Raw genomic sequence first — 11,831 nt, forward strand, 5'->3', positions numbered from 1 at the left:
CACAGGCCTATTTAACTACCAACACGAGCAGGGGAATGCCAGTGAAATGGATCCTCAAACTTCACCCTAGGGCTCTTTTAAACGTTATAGCGACTTGCAAAGGGGAACAAATCATGTAAAAACCAAATGAGCCCTATTTTAATATCAGTGTTTGCTACTGCAAGGCATTCCGTGGTTGTCTAGCCTGCAAAACTCTAGTAGCCTTCGGGGCTAGTGGAAACACGACAAGGGGCAGGGTTAAACGCCAGAAACTGCATAGCTGCAGAAAAGAATTTTAAATGGACAATTGAAAACGCCTGAGGATTTTGTTTGCTGTATGTATCGCAAATAGCTACCTTACATTCTGGAGAAAGGAAGCCTTCGTTAAAGATCCAACTCCTCTCGCGAGTTAATCGACAGGTTGACTTTCACTGCCCTAGAGGGGTAGCCATGTTAAAGTCTGGATCCGCAGAAACAAGGAGTCCTGTGGCACCTTTTGACTAACAGATTAATGAATCCATGTCCAAATTAATCGGGTGTCTTTAAGGCGCCTCAGGACTCTTTGTTATATATATATTTTAATGTATCTAGCGCAAGCAGCCAGGAGGCTCCAACCAACCCAGGGCAGACTAACGCTTGACATCTTGACATTTAAACAGAATTGTATTTATTTATTCCGAAAAAATATTTCTGCGCTTCTTCGTGCATCCTCACCAAGCTGGAAAGGGCACCGTCCTAGTTAGGGGGGAGGGAGATCTTTGCAGGCCAACTCATTAGGGAAGCCTACAGTGGATTCACTGAAACGTAATAGAACACCAGCTCCTAGAAGATGCTGCTGGTGATAGAGCTCAGACAGCCCCGGGCTCCATTAGCCCGGTGATCAGTGGCCATGCTCTATTGCCTAGCTCGCCTTTTCCCGTCCCCTCTGCGCCCCGCGCCCTTTGGCAAAGCTTCTTGCTGCGGGACCTCACCACCAGAGGAGCTGCGCTAGCTTCTTCCTGTGGTTTAATCCGCGTCACAGCTCTACCGGGTGGGAGTGCAAAGGTGATCTCCATCCTGGGCTCTTGCACAGTGGCTCACAGCCAGACTGCAGGGGTGTGTGGGTGGCCTCTCTCCACAATAGACTGTCTCCAAATCCCCTTCTTCTGCAATAGGAGGGTCAGAGAGGCGAGACCCAGCGCTCGACGCAACTTCCAGAGCGCTAGAGTTCGCACTTGCCGGGGTCGATCGGATCAAACGAGGACTAGACACGAATCTGTCCATAACCCCATCACATTACAGCGTGGTTGGGTAGCCCAGGGATGGAACCTTGACCACCGACACCGGAGCCGACCGTGTGTTGGACCGTCTGGAATCTAATCCTCTCTCCGCCTTCTCTTCATCGGCTCCCTTCCCGCAGCCTTGACCACAACGTGGGGATTTTCCTGGGGAGTGTTTACGTTATCCCAGAAAAACCTCTGCCTGTTCGAAAGACAGGCGAGTTCTGGCCAAGCAGTTTCACATTTACACGAGCCGAGCGCGGATCTGTTGAAGCCGGAGCAGCTACTTGATGAACATGTTCCCGAAAATATCCAGGGTATTTAACAACATTCACCCACCCATTATTCTATTAAAACTGTCAGAAGATTAAAAGACAGCTCGAAATCAATCCCGATTGATACTCGAAGCACTTCGGTTTCTTGTTCATGGTCCGCGCGGAACCCAAGACATGTTAGTGAACTTGGATGGTGAAGGAAAAAGTTACAAATTTTTGTTCAGGAGCAGTAAATCTGACTGTATTGAAGGCTAAAATACATGGCCCTGGCACATGAGCGGAGATTTAAATAATTGTGCTCAATGAAGGCAGGCCCTGACATCTTTTCATTCCAATTTTAAACGTGTAAACGATCTCATTACACTTGATGTGCTTTGCTGAATCGGGATCTTAACGCACCCTAGACAACTCTCAGCTAAGCTGCTGGTGGTGAGCACTGTGAAGGAGCAGGCATATAATACAGGATACCTGATACACTCACTTTAAGGAGAAATACATTTTAGTAAAGCTGCAATATTAATCTGCATGAAATACTGCCATAGGGTATGTCTACACTACCCCGCTAGTTCGAACTAGCGGGGTAATGTATGCATACCGCACTTGCTAATGAAGCCCGGGATTTGAATTTCCCGGGCTTCATTAGCATAAGCGGGGAGCCGCCATTTTTAAATCCCCGCTGCTTCGAACCCCGTGTAGCGCGGCTACACGGGGCTCGAACTAGGTAGTTCGGACTAGGGTGCCTATTCCGAACTACCGGTACACCTCGTTTCACGAGGAGTACCGGTAGTTCGGAATAGGACCCTAGTCCGAACTACCTAGTTCGAGCCCCGTGTAGCCGCGCTACACGGGGTTCGAAGCAGCGGGGATTTAAAAATGGCGGCTCCCCGCTTATGCTAATGAAGCCCGGGAAATTCAAATCCCGGGCTTCATTAGCAAGTGCGGTATGCATACATTACCCCGCTAGTTCGAACTAGCGGGGTAGTGTAGACATACCCTTAGTTAGTAAGAACACCCGGACTTTATTTATACATTTAGCCATTTGATAGATACAAATGAGGAAAGAGGTAAATAGAAGCCATCGTATTTTTGAATACGAGCCCAGAGGTTATTTTAGAGCCAGTGATCTTTGTGTCTAGATTATAAAGAATTCAGAGCAGCCTTGTGTGATTTGCCAACTACTGAATAGAGCTCCAAAACATCTGTAATATTAACAACGTCAAGAGACCTTTTTATGCTTGTTTTTCATCTAACAATGATTTATGAACATATTTATTTCTCCATTGGTCATTTATAAAAGAAATATGCTGAGGGGAACAGGTCCTGAAGTGCAGAGAGACTTTGCACCATCTAACTACATTTGGAATTAGAGGCATTTGAATGTTAGATTGAGATTTTAATTGGAATTGCATTGCTATTCTTTTAAATATATCAGACTATAACATGCATCAAAGTTAGTGAACATTTACAAAATGTGTTTATAATACTGTACTGAACACAGGTGGATGTACTCATCTCTGAATGTTCCAACAATTGCAAAAAGTTAAAAATCAGGTAGAAATTTCTAGTCCAAGCCAGTTTTTGAATCATTAGAAAGCATAGTTTCTAGGACCAGCTCCTAGGCATAGTTAGGTGTTGCTTCACTGAGCTCAAATACCTAAATATGAATACCAAAATCAATATAGAACAGTAAGGACAACTTTTTGAAATTAAGAAGTCAAGGCATTTTCAGTCTCTAAGCTTCAAAGGAGTTGATCTGATTAACCTAAATGTTTCCAATAAATGTTAACTTTAATCCAGTGGATACACTGGATCTATTTTATGCAGAAAGCTGCTTTTCAGAAAGGATTGATATATGCAAGCAGCACCAGTTTAACATAATACAGATTTTAAGCTGATTTAGCTAAAATGGTGAAAACCCTTTTGTGGATACTCTTATCTCACTTTAAAGTGGCTTGTTTTGGTTTGGAGTAAACCTATTCCTGATCAATGTAAACTAAATCTAAATAAGCTTAAAGTGAAGTCATGGTGTCCACACTGCCTTTTGCTGCTGGTTTAACCAATCACTTACTCCTTAAGGTCTGGTCTGTAGTCAAAGCTGTATTTATTAACTAAAGGTGTGATTTTATAGCAATTTCATTAAACCAGCGTGACTTGTATGTGTTTATCAATTTAAGCCTGGCTTATATTAAAGTAGTGCCTGTACATTTACAGATGACAGCTAAACCACATAGCCAGTTCTAAATTGATATAAAAGACTGTCCGCTTACAAAAAGTGACACAGTATAACTCAACTAATTTAAGTTAAGGCTTGTTTCAACAGAAGAGTTGCATTGTTTTAAGTTACACTGATGCAACTGTCTCATGTAGAAAGCCCCAAGTAGAAGCTGGCTCCCATGTGTGTTCATCCTGGAAACTCTTGTAACTTTAATTGTGGAATCAAGGCAGTGACTTGATAATTAACTCGGGCACTTTTTCTCCATTTGCTTTTGTATAAAACAGAGGTTTCCTCAGCTGTGGTTTGTTGACCACTGGTGGCCTGCAGAGTATTTGATGGTGGCCCAGAGAAAGCTATCTGGTTACATGCTGCTGGCTCTCCTCCTTTCCAGCTGAGGGAAGAGAACAGATGGTAGGAGGGACGGTTCAATGAAGCTCAGAACAGACAGCATAGCTAATTCTTTTCCAAAGGGAATTAAAAACTTTACTATTTCTAGCAATTTCTGGACTGCCACAACCATGGGGGTGTTGTCATTATCTATGACCAGTGGTCCGCACTGTTCATTGGAGAGGAGGTCTCCACCAGACAGTGCGGTGTGAAAACATTTGAGAACACCTGGTTTAATATTAAGTGACTTTTCTTATTACTAGATGTTGCAGAAGAGGCGTCGATGGTCTGTACCTGTATCCGAGGGCAGTTATTAAACACAATGGCTGGCAAAAGTCCACAAGGCACAGTTCCACACACTGGTGTAACTCAGTGAAGACAATGGAAGTTACACCATGTAGCTGAAAAGCAAAATTAGGCCCCTATCCACAGCATCCCACTTGTATTTCATGCACAGTATACAGGTAGTCCCCGAGTTACGCGGATCCAACTTATGTCGGATCCGCAGTTATGAACGGGGATTTTCTCGCCCCGGAGGACTCGAGCGGTGGGACGCCTGGTCCCGCCGCCCGCCTCCTCCGGGGCGAGAAAAGCTGCTCCCCATCTCCCTGGTCTGCTGCGGGAGCCAGCAGACCAGGGAGACGGGGAGCAAAGCGGCGGAGGACCCGGGGCCGGACCCGCGGCCGCTTCCAGATCAGCACCGCGGCCCGGCCCTAGTCCTCCGCGGCTTTGCTCAGCGTCTCCCTGGTCTGCAGATCTGGAAGCGGCCGCAGGTCCGGCCCCGGGTCCTGCCCCGCTTTGCTCAGCGTCTCCCTGGCCTGCAGACCAGGGAGACGCTGAGCAAAGCGGCGCAGGACCCGGGGCTGGACCCGCGGCCGCTTCCAGATCAGCTTCCAGATCTGCAGACCAGGGAGCCGGACCGGGGCCGGACCCGCGGCCGCTTCCAGATCTGCAGACCAGGGAGATGCTGAGCAAAGCCGCGGAGGACCCGGGCCGGACCGCGATGCTGATCTGGAAGCGCCACGGTCCGGCCTGTGTCCTCCGCCGCTTTGCTCCGCGTCTCCCTGGTCTGCTGGGGGGGGGGGGGATGCAGCTAGTACCCCCCCCCCCCAGCAGACCAGGGAGATGTGGAGCAAAGCCTGTGGTAGAGCAGGTGGGGCGCTGCCGGTTGGTCCCGCAGCACCGCTCCTTGGCGCTACTGGACCAACCCGGCAGCACCCCAGCTGCTCAGCCCCAGGAGTCATGATTCAGCCGCTGCTGATCAGTTTCAGCAGTGGCTGAATCAGGACACCTGGGGCAGAGCAGCTGGGGTGCTGCTGGGTTGGTCCAGTAGCGCCGAGGAGCGGCCGCGCTACTGGACCAACCCAGCAGCACCCGAGCTGCTCTACCCCAGGCGTTCCCAAGTTAGCCGCTGCTGAAACTGACCAGCGGCTGACTACAGGAAGCCCGAGGCAGAGTTGCTGAAACTGATCAGCAGCTGATTCCAGGAAGCCTGGGGCAGAGCAACTCTGCCTCGGGCTTCCTGGAATCAGCTGCTGATCAGTTTCAGCAGCAGCTGACTTGGGGACGCCTGGGGTTCTTAAGTTGAATCTGTATGTAAGTCAGAACTGGTGTCCAGATTCAGCGGCTGAATCTGGAGCCAGTTCCGACTTACATACAGATTCAACTTAAGAACAAACCTACAGTCCCTATCTTGTACGTAACCCTTAATTCTGAGGAATCTATCTTGATCTCCTGATGAGGCGACCAACTGGTTTGGACAATCTTGGTCAAGGCCTGGGAACTGTCTGGATTACAAAGGACTTTCACCCTCAAGAAAGGAGGTAATTGTTAGGTTCAAGAGACCAGACTGACAAGCCCCTGCTGAGATGTCTAAAGAAGTTAGGCCTGCCTAGGTTACCATCAGGGGATGCCAAGCCATTAGGTAAGAGAGATGTGCATGTAGACTATTATTTTAAGATTTTTTCCTCTATCTACTCTATTCCTGCTGTTAAAACTAACTAATGCTTGGTTTTGAATAAAGCGGTCTTGAAACTGAATACCAGTGGCTACACTCCCCCCCCCCCCCCCCCCAAGGACAGGACTACAGCTTCAGCAGCTAATCAGATCTTCAGTGTTGATGTGGAGGGTACTGTAACCCAGGTCTGGTATAAGATTGAAAGAACTGTACCTTTCCTTCCTCTGGGACAGAATTTCACAAGGCTGGATGTGGTGTACTCAGAAAAGCCATGAAATGGCTCAGAGGTGCAGCTATTTCTGTAACTCTGATATACTAGTGGCAGTCTAGTTGGGATAGTAACAATAGTGAACTTCCAATAAAATACAACAGCAGTAAAACAGGTATTGTAGAAGAAAAAAACATAAGAAAGATGTCCTGTGTTCTTTTTAGGAAGAGTGCAGGAAAATTTAGCTATGAAAATTAGCTATGGTGTGGTGTGCGGCTACGAGTAAGTATTTGCTTCAGGTGAGGTGGGTTGTCTGTAAGCGAGGATTGGTCTGTTCCCAAGATCTATACAAGCGACACCATCACTGGACCTATGTAAGTCATAACCTCAGAGGCTCATACACCTGCACATCATTAATGTGATCTATGACATTAAGTGACAGCAATGCCCCTCTGCCATGTATATTGGCCAAACCAAACTGCCATGTATATTATCTTCGCACCAATGGATAAATGGACACAAATCAGATATCAGGAATGGTATCACACATAAACCTGTAGGGGAACATTTTAACCTCCCTGGGCATTCAATAATGGATTCAAAACAGGTGTGGGCAAGATAGCCTCTGCCTCTTTGATCCGGCCCATGGCTGCTCTGCTGCTCCCCCACACACAGGCCAATCAATTGCTGGGGACGGGGGAAGGTGCAAAGTATTCTCCCCCCAGAGGGGTGCACAGCAACAGAGGGAACCACCAGCTGTTCAAAAGAGCTGGAAATTCTTTCTAGGCACTGTGCCTCCTGCCCCTGCCCTGCCAGAGGCACAGAGACTTCATGTGTTCCCCCACCGCCAGGCCGATCAGTGTCTATGGGTGGGGCAACATGCACAATCTCCTGGCCCCTCCCCTTCCACCAGAGGCCCTGCCCCTTCCCGGGCAGCCCATGACCACTTCAGAAATTCATGAAGTGGCCCCCCCTTCAAAAATTATTGCCCACCCCTGATTTAAAAGAAGCCATCCTTCAATAAAAGAATTTTATTACCCGATTATAGAGGGACACAGCTGAACTGGAGTTCATTTACAAGTTCAATTCTATCAGTTTAGGCTTGAATAAAGATCTTAACTGGTTAATACACCATAAAGCCAATTTCCCCACCTTTGATATTTACATTGCCACACCAAATACTGCGAATGAGGCACATCCACTCCGACTTAATTAGCTTAAATTAACACTGGTGGATTTTACACATGAAAGCTCATAAATAATAAAATTATTAGTCTCTAAGGTGCCATAGGACTGCTTATTGTTTTTACAACGTAAACCGGGAGTGACTCCATTACTTTAGGCTGTTATTCTTGTTTCAGTTATTCTTGATATAATGGAAAATAGAATACAGTATAACTGTTTTGGGAAGCATACAATCTAATCACCCAACTATGGTTCAACCAGTGCTTTTTTTTTGGTGTTGGTTTTTGTTTTTTTCTATTTTCCCATCTTAAATTGAATGGGATTCCCCTCTGGCATACCAGAACCAATTTCCTGTTTGCTGGGGTGGCTTGGCTCCCAACAGAAGCGCACCCAGGACACGCAGCCCCTGGAGCAGTTGGTTATTTGTTTGTTTGTTTGTTTTGGGGGGGGGGGGGTTGGGGTTTTTTTTTTTTTTTGCTCAACAACTTTGAGTCTGGAGTACCAGCAAAAAAAGCACTGGGTACAACTAACAATGGATGATCATCAGTAAAGAGGATTTTATTTATAAAGCACTCTCCTGTACTGAATGAGCTAAGGTTATTGCACTACATGTATTTTATAGATACACAATATCATTATTAAATGCACTTCTTAAAATCATGCAAAAAAACAACAAATCATCTGGTAGCACTTTATAGACTAACAAATCATGTAGATGGTATCATGAGCTTTTGTGGGCACAGCCCACTTCTTCAGATGACCGGAGTTATGAGTAGGGGATATGAAAACTTAAAATAAATAGGAGAGGGGAAGGAAAGGGGGGAGAAAAAGAGAAAAAGTAAGGGGGGGGAATGAGACAGGCATCATTAAGTATCTGGAGAATGGGTACTTAAACCTAAGCAGATCAAAGTAAATAGATATATGCTAAGACAGGAAGGATACCACTCACAGAGCTGTTAGCACCTTCAGTGGTTATGAAGTAGGTAGTGTCCTAGCCAGCCAATATCTCGACTGAGTCCATTAGCATCTGAATTGAATTTGTGGATGAAGTGTGATTCCAATCTTTCCCTATGTATTTGGCTTGTGGAGCTGGCCTGTGACAAGACTGCCATTCTCTAGACACTTAATGATGCCCTGTCTCACACACATCCTTCCTTTTTCCTTTTTCTCCCCACTCTCCTTCCCCTCTCCTATTTATTTTGACTTTTCATATCCCCTACTCATAACTCCGGTCATCTGAAGAAGTAGGCTGTGCCCACGAAAGCTCATGATACCATCTACGTGTTTTGTTAGTCTAGAAAGTGCTACCAGACCATTTGTTGTTTTTTTCTGTAACAGACTAACTCGGCTACCCCCTGAAGCTCCTTAAAATCATGCAGACAATAGTGAACAAGAGGGTCCAATATGAGAAAAAGAAGAACAAAAAGAAGGAAAAATAATAAATATCAGGCCCATGGAAAGCATGGAAGATTTCTGTATTAATTCCCTGGATGTTACGTGCACCACAGTTTACCAGCTGGATATTATTGTGCATTGGACCAATCAAAGGAGGTTGTTAGGGGAAATCAGCAGGAACCAAGACAATGACAGAGATAAGATATCACCAGAGAGAATACCAAGAGTCCTCAACAGTGGGGAAGTTATTAATTTGGAAATACCCAGCACATTGTCTAGTAGATTTAATTTTCATAGGCCTGAGCCTAGGCTTAAGGGGACAGGGACATTAAACTGCTAAAGACCCCTGCCTATAAAAGGAAGAAGTGTGACTCACAGCTAGAGGGGTCTCTGACAAAAAGGTACGAAGAGCATATTGCCTGTCTGGCACAGTCCAGGAGCAGGGATCTATCTAGGCTGAATGGAACTTACCCAAAACTTGCAAGGTAAGAATGAAGTTGAAATATGTTTCATACAAGAAGGCCTGCTTTGTTATTTTAATCAATTTCTCTGATTACCATGTTTCTTCCCATTGACTATTACATACATTCTTTTGAAAAGGCAGAACTGGGTATGCATTTTCTGAGTACAACGCTTCCAAGAGAAAAAGAGTCCTGCAGGGACCCGAACCAAATTGGTCCTGCTAAAGAAGCCATTTTGGGAAACAGGTGTGCTGAAGCCTAGGGACCCAGTCTGAAAGTGGCAAGTCATAAGACTCTCCATTGAATGAAGAAGAATCCCCAGACCTATGACTGAGAAGGGCACGCTCATGAGAAATCATAAGCAAGTAAAAGGTACAAAACCAGGCCCTACGAGGGATATTCTAGGAACACACTTCAAGGATAAAAAGGTTGTAGATTCTTTGAGTAAATGTGGAGAAAGGATTCAGATGGATTTTCAGAGAGAAGTGAGTTTCACACCTTACTGTCCACTAGAGCAAATGGACAATTACCTGATGACCTAAAGCATGACATTGGGATGCTTAAATAATAGGTGAATTTTGATACAAATAGCCACGAAGATGAGGCCCAAATATGGAATGCCTAGGATAATTCAAATGCAAAAGGGCATGGAGAAATTGTCAGACAAAAGCCAACCTAGGGAGGCTTCATGCAAAAGAGGAGGGGTTAATGGAGGAACCTGAAGGAGAAAAGAGAAGATCCTTGACATATGATAAGTGGGAGGCTGTTCCATGCATAGGGACATGGCATGGCATAATGTGTGAAGCAAAGCATGAGAATAAGATAAAGAAGCAGTTAGAGGAGAGAGTTATGATGACTTGCAGGAAGAAGGGAGTCTGAAGAAATGAGGCCATTGGGTGGGGTGCACATGCAGCAAGCAAGAAGGTAAGGAAGAGGAGACTAAACTTGATGGAGAAAGAGAGGTTGATAGTTAAGGGATTTGTTGGGGATGGGAAAGCAGGATTACATGATTGAACTGGTGTAATTGTAAGACATAGTATGGGGTAAGTCAGAAATTTCACAAGAATACTCTTTTCTGGAGTATTTGGTATGACTGAGATCTCAGTCAAAACCAAGAAGTACATGAAAGTGGAAAAGTTGACAGAGAATGAGAGAACTCAGAAAGTTCATCCTTAAAAACTGTTTGTTGTGTGTTCACAATGAGTGTAGGATGACAAATCAAGCTATTTCTTAATGTATCCAAGACACTTTTTCTGCTTTTTATCTACCTGATGTAACTTTTATGCTCCTTGTATCACCTTTACAATATTTTTTGCAAAGTTAACTGAAAGTTACTATAATGGGCTTGGGGCACAGAGATCCCCTTGACACGATCACTGATGGGCTGACGATACCACTGAACCTGCCAACCTGCCCTCTGGGGAGACCCATCACCTAGTTCTGCTGAGCTAGAAGCTCTGGTCTCCCCTCGCAAGGCACAGAGTAGGGGAAACAGCCCTTCAGCAGAGTAACACAGACACTGAGAATAGCTCAGCTCTGGGAGGGCTCAGTTATAGGGACTTGACAGTACTCAGGTGTACAACCCCAGTGGGACCAAAACCCCAAGCAAATGCATCTTACACTGTATAAAAGTTTTAAACAGAGAAAGCTGTTAAAGTTCTCTCCTTTTATCAATGAAAGAGTGAGGCACAACTGTTGCCCCCTCTACAGGTAATAATTACTTACACTAGGTTTGTTAATAAACAGAAGTGACTTAACTAGGTATAAAAAGCAGGATTTCAGTGATTGCACATAACAGACAGATCAAAGCAAGTTATTAAAACACAGCAAAACACTCCAGCTAACCCTAATACACTCAGAGAAGTTGTTGCAAATATTATTTTTTCCACCCTAGTTCTCCTTTCAGGTGAAGTCTTTTCAAGCCAAAGCTGTTCTTTCAGACCTGGGTCCAACAGCTCATCTCCACCCCTGTTGTTAGAGATCTTTTGTTTCCAAGTGCTTTCACATAGCCTCTCAGGGCAGGGAACAGTTTGTGAAGCTAGCTGAAGACCATCATCATTTGCTTCCCATTTTTAAATAGAATTTCCCCTGGGCAGGAAGTATTTGTCCCATTCCCTCCACACCTGTGGAAAACCTACCAAATTCAAGATGTATCATAGCACCAGGTGGCAGGATGACATGTCTTTGTAGGACCAACTACAGTTTAGGCTTACAGGAAAAACCAAACTATTCACAGATCCTTGTCTTGAGCACCAGCCATTAAGTTCCACAAATAGCTTTCATTAGAAGACGTAGATTAAAAACACTAGTTTACACAGTATATTTCTAAACTTCATATAGAAGTAAAATGCATGCACACAAAGAGAATATACATATTCAGGGGATTACAGAAGAATAGGTTACTTGCCTCGTTTTGCATAAACCATATTCAAAAATACATTTCCATACAGGTATGAGGGTGCAGTGTCACACTTACTACATAGCTTTAAGATTTCTACTGAAACTGGCAG

The sequence above is a fragment of the Pelodiscus sinensis genome, chromosome 2 (genome assembly GCF_049634645.1).
Source record: "Pelodiscus sinensis isolate JC-2024 chromosome 2, ASM4963464v1, whole genome shotgun sequence".
In the NCBI taxonomy this organism is placed as follows: domain Eukaryota; kingdom Metazoa; phylum Chordata; order Testudines; family Trionychidae; genus Pelodiscus; species Pelodiscus sinensis.